General features: G+C 41.3%; 1 pseudogene; it reads right to left on the bottom strand.

The window, feature by feature from the left end:
- Positions 1-6265: 6265 nt before the first annotated feature.
- Positions 6266-7171, bottom strand: LOC129538539 (mitochondrial fission factor pseudogene; annotated as a pseudogene).
- Between the last annotated feature and the right edge of the window lie 2594 nt (positions 7172-9765).

Genomic DNA, 9765 nt, shown 5'->3' on the forward strand with positions numbered 1-9765 from the left:
GTCAGAAACAGACAAATAAATACCATATGATATCACTTACTTGTGGAATCCTAAATATGACATAAGTGAACTTATCTATGAAACAGAAACAGACTCATAGATACAGAAAACAGACTTGTGATTGTCAAGGGGGAAAAGGGGATGGGGAAGAATGAATTGGAAGTTTGGGGTTAACAGATGCAAACAAATATATATGGAATGGATAAACAACAAAATTCTACTGTATAGCACAGGGAACTATAGTCAGTACCCTGTGATATGAAAAAGAATGTGTGTGTGTATACATACATATATGTAGAGCTGAATCACTTTACTGTATAGCAAAATTGAAGACATAATAAATCAACTATACTTCAGTAAAATACTTTTAATGAAAAAAACTTAGAAAGATGACATTTTGTTCAAGATATTGGTAGGTAATAGATTTATATCTACCTACAAAGTTTGAGGAAATGGGTAAACTACTTAGTGTCTATGTGAACTCCATCAACCTGAATATTACATTAATAAGAATTAATAGACCTTCCCCCAAAATACTTCACCCCATGTTTGCTTCTAATTTAACTCATATAATTTACACTTATAGCCAACATCATCCACAATACTTATTTGACATCTCCTTTGTATGATACTGTTTTGTGTACATAGAGATACATTAGTTATGGTTCTCATGCTAAATCATTTCATTTAATTTTTAAAATATCCTTCACAATTGCTTACTTACTTGATTTCTATGTCTCCCCTGTGAGTTTCATATTAGTGGAAATATATTTTTTATCCTCTAACAAATGAGGAACTAACAATCTCCCTGAACACTGGCTACAGGTAGATAGGAAACAGGGTAGCTAGATTGCTTCTCAGCTCACATTGTAACCTTAGGCAATTTATTTAATTTTCTTAGGCTCAGTGTATTTCATCTCTTTAAAAAATGTGTGCATCATAAGCTCATTGGGAATATTCAATGAAATAATGTATGTCAAGCACTTAGCACAATTCCTGGCACATATAAAACTTTAAAAAATGGAATATCAACAGCATTGCCCTGACCTGCATAAAATATTTCTGAGAGACGGAATTTACTTTTTACTTCATCCCATTCAAGAGTCCTTTTCATCATCTGATCTTTTAATCATATTGGTATAAATGGCTGATGTAAAGGAAAATAAACTATCTTAAACATAAGATCTTCGTAAACTAATTATTTGTCCTTCGTGTTGGTCTGAGGATGTGACTGGAGACATCATGGTTCAGCAGAAGCTTCTGGACTCTTCTACAATCAGTTCAACACACAAACAAACTTTTGTGGGTCTTGTAATAGGCTTGGGCTCCTATGTGGCACCAGTGGTAAAGAACACACCTGCCAATGAAGGAGATGTGAAAAACACAGGTTCAGTCCCTGGCTTGGGAAGATTCCCTGGAGGATAGTATTGCAACACACTCCAGTATTCTTGCCTGGAGAATCCCATGGACAGAGGAGTCTGGTGGGCTACAGTCCATAAGGTTGCACAGAGTCAGACACAACTAAAGCAACTTAGCATGCGCGCACACGCACACACATACACACACACTACTAGTGCCACCTGGGAAGCTCCAATAGGTTTGCTGACTAAAAAGCTAAAGGTCTATTAACTGGAGTAATTATAATCAGTATCAGGGGTAATGAAGAACCAATGAGGTACTTAGCCTGTGTTCTCTTTTATCATTTCATCACAACTAAAGCATAGAAGAGTCTACAATAACTCTAAATACACTTAAAGTCCGAACACCAAATTATTTAACACTGCCATCAAAACAAAACCCTAAAGTCCATGTTGTTTCCTTAATTGCATTTCCAATCCACCAGAGCATGTGCTAGTCAATCCTTTCTAGTCACCATCACTATCAAACATCCTTCAAATTCTTACTATTGTGTAGTAAATGAAATTTTAAAAACTAACAATTACTGGGTCTCAACAGTGTGTGTAGACCCCAGGGCAAGGTATCTTCACACTTAATATCTACTGATTTAAAAAAAAAAACTGCTTCTTAAGGGGACTTTCATTAATCCCATTTTAAAGATGAGGAAACTAAGCCTTTGAAAAAGAAGATACTTACCTATTATAATCACACATAAGAGCACAAAGACATGGTTTTGGCCTTGGAAAAAATCTTGTCTGGAGACTGTAAGAAATATTGTAAGAGTATTTAAAGGTGATCAGCTCAGGGGAAGAATAGATTCAATGTCAAGAAGGCCAGCTTTCAAGGTATACTGTCCACAATCACAGAATAATTGGGAGCCTACCCATCTTCACTACTTCAACCTTCACCCCACCTCTCTATTCTTGGAAAAAGCTTGCCTGGACCAGGAGGGAAGGCCATTCAGTCTCCATCCTTTTTAAGCAGTGAGGGTCTGCTCTCTCAGTGGTCCTCTCCAAAGCCTCTACAGGTCCCCACTTACATAGCTTTCTTCCATCTCCCTCTCGCCTTTGTGTTCCTTGTTCACTAAGTGGTATTTACTCGCTAGACTGCAGCTGTAACATTCTTTTAAAAACCTCCTGCTGAAAAGTGTAAAATCCATCCTCTCAGCCTGTGACTTGCAAAATGAAGTATAAGTTGCCTGCCTAGCCTTCAACCTCAACTGCCTCTCATCACTCCTTGACCCCGCCGTTCATTGTGGCAACAGAAATGCCACTTATCCCATGCCTTTTCTAGAAACTAAACAATTGTTACTGTCCCTCTGCTCAGAAGCAACTTTGTCATCTAGCCGTGGCCTCTGCACGCCCCTTACCAAACACTTGGATCTGACATCACCTGCCCCAGCAAATTTTTCTCTGACATAAGTTTGTGGTGTTAAATGCTCTTCTTATGTGTCTGTAGAAAATGCTAGGATTATCTTCCAGAAATACTGACATCAGTTTTCAATGGCCTATTTATATGTATCTCTCTCTTCCTATATTCTGAATTCCTTGACAAGAGGAATTATACTTATTATGGTAGCAAATACTGCTAGTCATGTTTAGCTCAGTGTTTGTGAAATGATTTAGAGTTTTCCATAGATGACTAGGATTTATGTAAATTGAGATACTTCCTTTATATTTATTTGGAAAAAAATATCTTTCACTTGTGTGAAATCATAGTAATAATAATACTATTTATTATTTAGCAATGATGAGAAATTTTCTTTTTGAAAACGTATTAAGTTAATTTGAAAAAAAAAAGAGGAGAAATAAGTAAAAATTAGTGCAAATGTTAAAAAGTGTGAAAATGGTACGGTCAGTCACTTCAGTTGCTCAGTTGCGTGTTACTCTTTGTGACCCCATGGACTGCAGCACGCCAGGCTTCCCTGACCATCACCAATCCCTCAGCTTACTGAAACTCATGTCCATTGAATCAGTGATGCCATCCAACCATCTCATCCTCTGTAGTCCCCTTCTCCTCCCTCCTTCAATCTTTCCCAACATCAAGGTGTTTTCAAATGAAAAGATCAGTTTTTGGCCTCAGGTTGCCAAAACATTGGAGTTTCAGCTTCAGCATCAGTCCTTCCAGTGAATATTCAGGACTGATCTCCTTTAGGATGGACTGGTTTGATCTCCTTGCAGTGCAAGGGACTCTCAAGAGTCTTCTCCAACACCACAGTTCAAAAGCATCAATTCTTTGGCGATCAGCTTCCTTCACAGTCCAACTCTCACATCCATACATGACCACGGGAAAAACCATTGCCTTGACTAGACGGACCTTGGTTGGCAAAGTAATGTCTCTGCTTTTTAATATGCTATCTAGATTGGTCATAGATTTCCTTCCAAGAAGCAAGCATCTTTTAATTTCATAACTGCAGTCACCATCTGCAGTGATTTTGGAAACAAAGTCTCTCACTGTTTCCATTGTTTCCCCATCTATTTGCCATGAAGAGATGGGATGGATGCCATGATCTTAGTTTTCTGGATGTTGAGTTTTAAGCCAACTTTTTCACTCTCCTCTTTAACTTTCATGAAGAGGCTCTTTAGTTCTTTTTCACTTTCTGCCATAAGGGTGGTGCTATCTGAATACCTAATGTTATTATTTTTCCCATCAATCTTGATTCCAGGTTGTGCTTCATCCAGCCCAGCATTTGGCATGTACTCTGAGTACTGGAAAAGGTCAGTCTTCATTCCAATCCCAAAGAAAGGCAATGCCAAAGAATGCTCAAACTACCGCACAATTGCACTCATCTCACAAGCTAGTAGGAGAAGGCAATGGCAAGCCACTTCAGTACTCTTGCCTGGAGGATCCCATGGATGGGGGAGCCTGGTGGGATGCAGTCCGTGGGGTCGCTATGGGTCGGACACGACTGAGCCACTTCACTTTCACTTTTCACTTTCACACATTGGAGAAGGAAATGGCAACCCACTCCAGTGTTCTTGCCTGGAGAATCCCAGGGACGGGGGAGCCTGGTGGGCTTCTGTCTATGGGGTCACACAAAGTCGGACACGACTGAAGTGACGCAGGAGCAGCAGCACAAGCTAGTAAAGTCATGCTCAAAATTCTCCAAGCCAGGCTTCAGCAGTATGTAAACCGTGAACTCCCAGATGTTCAAGCAGGTTTTAGAAAAGGCAGAGGCACCAGAGATCAAATTGCCAACATCTGCTGGATCATGGAGAAAGCAAGAGAGTTTCAGAAAAACATCTATTTCTGCTTCATTGACTATGCCAAAGCCTTTGACTGTGTAGATCACAATAAACTGTGGAACATTCTGAAAGAGATGGGAATCCCAGACCACCTGACCTGCCTCTTGAGAAACCTGTATGCAGGTCAGGAAGCAACAGTCAGAACTGGACATGGAACAACAGACTGGTTCCAAATAGGAAAAGGTGTATGTCAAGGTTGTATATTGTCACCTTGTTTATTTAACTTATATGCAGAGTACATCATGAGGAACGCTGGGCTGAAGAAGCACAAGCTGGAATCAAGATTGCTGTGAGAAATATCAATAACCTCAGATATGCAGATGACACTACCCTTATGGCAGAAAGTGAAGAGGAACTCAAAAGCCTCTTGATGAAAGTGAAAGAGGAGAGTGAAAAAGTTGGCTTGAAGCTCAACATTCAGAAAACAAAGATCATGGCATCTGGTCCCATCACTTCATGGGAAACAGATGGACAGACAGTGGAAACAGTGTCAGACTTTATTTTTTTGGGCTCCAAAATCACTGTAGATGCTGATTGCAGCCGTGAAATTAAAAGACGCTTTCTCCTTGGAAGGAAAGTTATGACCAACCTTGATAGTATATTAAAAAGCAGAGAGGAAGTGGTAACCGTCAATCACGAGGGGGAGACTCCAAACACTGAGCCTTGAGCTGGAGCGCAGCGTTTACCGGCGGGGCGGCCGGTTTTGTGAATGAAGCAATGGCTACAGACTCCCCTTTTAGTAAAAAAAAAAAAAAAAAAGCAGAGACATTACTTTGCCAACCAAGGTCCGTCTAGTCAAGGCAATGGTTTTTCCCGTGGTCATGTATGGATGTGAGAGTTGGACTGTGAAGGAAGCTGATTGCCAAAGAATTGATGCTTTTGAACTGTGGTGTTGGAGAAGACTCTTGAGAGTCCCTTATACTGCAAGGAGATCCAACCAGTCCATTCTAAAGGAGATCAATCCTGCATGTTCATTGGAGGGACTGATGCTAAAGCTGAAACTGCAATACTTTGGCCACCTCATGCGACGAGTTGACTCACTGGAAAAGACTCTGATGCTGGGAAAGTTTGGGGGCGGGAGGACAAGGGCACGACGGAGAATGAGATGGCTGGATGGCATCACCAACTCTGTGGACATGAGTTTGAGTGTACTCCGGGAGTTGGTGATGGACAGGGAGGCCTGGCGTGTTGTGATTCATGGGGTCGTGGAGAGTCGGACACGACTGAGCGACTGAACTGAACTGAACTGAACTGACTCTGAGTATAAATTAAATAAGCAGGGTAACCATATACAACCTTGACATACTCCTTTCCTGATTTGGAATCAGTCTGTTTTTCCATGTCCAGTTCTAAGTGTTGCTTCTTAACCTGTGTACAGATTTCTTAGAAGGTAGATCAGGTGGTCTGGTATTTCCATCTCCTTAAGAATTTTCCACAGTTTGTTGTGATCCACACATTCAAAGGCTTCAACGTAGTCAAAAAACCAGAAGCAGAAGAGAATGGTACAGTACTGGCCAAAATGTGGGAGGCCCTGACTTACCATGGCTTTTTTTTTTTGGAAGTTTGAAAATTCTTTATATTTCCAGATGTTGAGACAATATTGTTGAGAGTTGAGGTTACCTCTAATGGCAAAACCAGAGCCAGCTACTAGGCAGCCAGAATGCTATAGTAATTGAATGCATAGCCATTTCTCATTTAGCACAATCTTTGTTCTCCTCCTCAAGAAGCTATAGACATCTCTTTAGTTTGATTATCTGTCATCTGAACGAAGCTCCATCTACAACTGTCATGTCTTCTGAAGTTCCTTCAGTTGTTGCTTCTATATTTGAAACGCCATACATGGAGTCAGTTCTGATCAGCTGTCCATTTTTGCAACAGCATATTCACTCATAGAGTGCTCTCATTTTAGCCTGACAACTGCATGGATTTCTTGATTTTGAGGGGCTGGAGGAAGTGTTTCTAAATCCAGAAAATTTAGTGGTCTTTCATTTAGCATAAGCACATGAGATGGTGTTTTCAGTGCCAGAGGTTAAAGGGATTTTACTGCATAAGGGCAAGATCTACTGGTCTTGAAAATGGAATATTTTCATTATTTCAAGCTACCACAATTCTCTCTGGAACCTGCATAATCACACTAGCATTTGAAACTCCTTCTTGGAATCCTTGTTACAGGTAAGCATTTGGTTGTGCTACCTTTAATTTTTCCAGACCCTTATTCGCTAACACTTTTGGTGTATTCCATTTTAGACTGAATTTGACTAATTTCAGCCATCTCAGAAGCAATGGGAGAAGGAAAGGCTGCCTTAATTACTAAATGTGTACCAACTACTGCTTGCTTTTTGGCATTATTTGCTTCTGTGCCTCATATTAAATCCTTTAACTTACTTCAATATGCATGTCTCCATTTAGAGTGACTTGTGTGCCCCTGGGCTCTGGAGGGTCCTGGGGAAGGGCCACCACCCACCAGCTCCTGGGGAGCTTGGGTGGGTGGTCTCAAAGGCTGTTGGCCAAGTGCACAGAGGCACCTGGGCAAACCTTACCCTGGCTTCTTAACACAGACCTCTTGTAGGGTCAATAAGAGAGATATCTTGGAGCAAAGAGCCCTTTGGAAATCTATAACATCCTGTTTTAAGAGGTTAGTTTTGCCCTGAAACTACCTGCTTCCAGGACAGATATCTGGAGGGTTACAACCAAAGAAATTTTAAATTAGATTTGAGCCCTGGTTCTACTGCTGGGCTTCCTGGGTAACTCACCTGATAAAGAATATGCCTGCATTGAGGGAGACCTGGGTTTGATCCTTGAGTCGAAAAGATCCTTTAGAGAAGCAAAAGGCTACCCAACCCAGTATTCTGGCCCGGAGAATTCCATGGACTGTATAGTCTGTGGGGTTGCAAAGAGTTGAACATGACTGAGTGACTTTCACTTTCTGCTGCTGGAAGAGGAAATTATGGCTGCTGATATGGGGCCTGTTCACCTGGTTATCTGAGTCACATATCAGAACATCACATTCCCTTTCACATGCTTTGTGGCCTAGATTTCAGAAGATGTACATGGGTACAAGGCAACTGTTCTCAAGTCAGACAACCATATCATATTTAGGGACCTGCAAAATCTCAGAACAAAATTTGGCTGACGTTCTTCAGTTTCTTGTGAAGAAAATCTAAGGTATGGGAAGTCACTCAAAGACATCAAAGCCTTTGGGAGAAAAATCAAAGTCCAATCTGAGGCTCACAGAACTTCAAATCACATGTTCTTTAGCCTATGGGCACTGCAAGCCTGCATCCATTCTATGACTACCAAATCAAAGGTCAAGGCACAGGAGCAATATGCCCTCCCCTTGCATCCAAGAGCAATGCCATGGAAGTAGGTTCAAGTATAACCAACAGTCCTCCCTCTATGGAACTCCAGAAGAAGGTACATTATAGACCACTAAAGAGGAAGTGGTGTGGGGCAGAGAGTTGTGGACACACAGGACCACAAGTGAGCAGGACAAGACAATTTGCTCCTGAAAAAAAAAAAAAAAAACAAACTCTATAAGAGGGCAAGAGATGGTTTGTAAACCCTGTAACTCCACTGTAAGTCTTTTGAGAATTTCACTTGTCGACTTTTACTTACAAATGTGGAAAGCATTCCAAACAAATGAGCCCCTTAGTCCTAGAGATTTCTTTCCAGATCCTTCAAGTTCACCTCCCAGAGGCTTCCTCACCAGCCTACAAAATTCAGATGAGAATTCTGCATGAAGCATTCACCACCAGGCTTACTTGCACTGATGTAAGTGCTACAGCTACTCTTCGGAAAAACTAATGTCACAGAAATTGATACAATTCAATCATCCATGTCATAATTAACTTAGGTCTTCTTTATGGCCAATTCTAAAGAACTTTCCAGCTTTTTCATACACTCCATTTTTGAAACCAGATATAAAAGCGGCAATTAAGGAAAGAATCCATCCCATAATCAGTCATAGGTTCATTGCTTCAAATAGTTCCCCAACAGATTCCTGAGGGGCAACCCTACTCTGATGCCACATGTTACCTTTCTGTCCCCCTCCAACCTTGGACTGCAAGGAGATCTAACCAGTCCATTCTAAAAGAGATCAATTCTGGGTGTTCATTGGAAGGACTGATGCTAAAGCTGAAACTCCAATACTTTGGCCACCTCATGCGACGAGTTGACTCACTGGAAAAGACTCTGATGCTGGGAGGGATTGGGGGTGGGAAGAGACGGGGACGACAGAAAATGAGATGGATGGATGGTATCACCGACTCGATGGACATGAGTTTGAGTGAACTCCGGGAGTTGGTGATGGACAGGGAGGCCTGGTGTGCTGTGATTCATGGGGTCGCAAAGAGTCAGACACGACTGAGCCACTGAACTGTACTGAACCAGCAAATTTCTTGCTGAGTGCTTTCAGTGGCTCAGCACACATCTCTAGACTGCAGGTCTGTCTGTAACCCAACCAAAATGCCATAGATGATCTTGGGAGAGAAAATGAACATCCTGGTTCACTGGATTCTGTCTTAAAAAATAATAATTAGCTGTGCCAATCTTAGTTGCAGCATGCAGGATCTTCAATCTTCATTGTGGCATGTGAAACCTTTAGCTGTCGCATGTGGGATCTAGATCCTGGACCAGGGATTGAACCTGGGCCACCAGAGTTGGGAGCATGGAGTTTTAGCCACTGGACCACCGTGGAATTCCCTCACTGGACTCCATTCTTGCCTTTAGGATAGTTTCCATAGCAAATTTTTTTTAATGTTATAATTCCTCCTACTCTTTCAGTGTCATTTTATGCAGTTGTCGGACAAGACAACTATTTTCCACATCTTTTAGGTGAAATCTGCTGAAGCATCTGATCATGCTCATCTTTCTCCTCTGATTTAGAATTTCCTATTTCCCCTCCACCTCTTTCCATTTTCATCGGATAACATACATGTGTTCTTAGAGGTTCAGTTCTGAACTTATTCTCTGAGGCCACTACCATGACCCACTTGGAGACAAAGTTGGCCAGAAAACTAACAATTTGTGATAGTACATTGTCATTATCTGTGGATGTCTGTTTCTCTTCCACTAGCAAGTGAACAGTTTGAATGAAGCAGTGATATGATCTTAACAAGTAGGG

This window comes from Moschus berezovskii, chromosome 2 (genome assembly GCF_049115385.1).
Source record: "Moschus berezovskii isolate FMDL1 chromosome 2, NW_MosBer_1.0, whole genome shotgun sequence".
Classification (NCBI taxonomy): Eukaryota; Metazoa; Chordata; class Mammalia; order Artiodactyla; family Moschidae; genus Moschus; species Moschus berezovskii.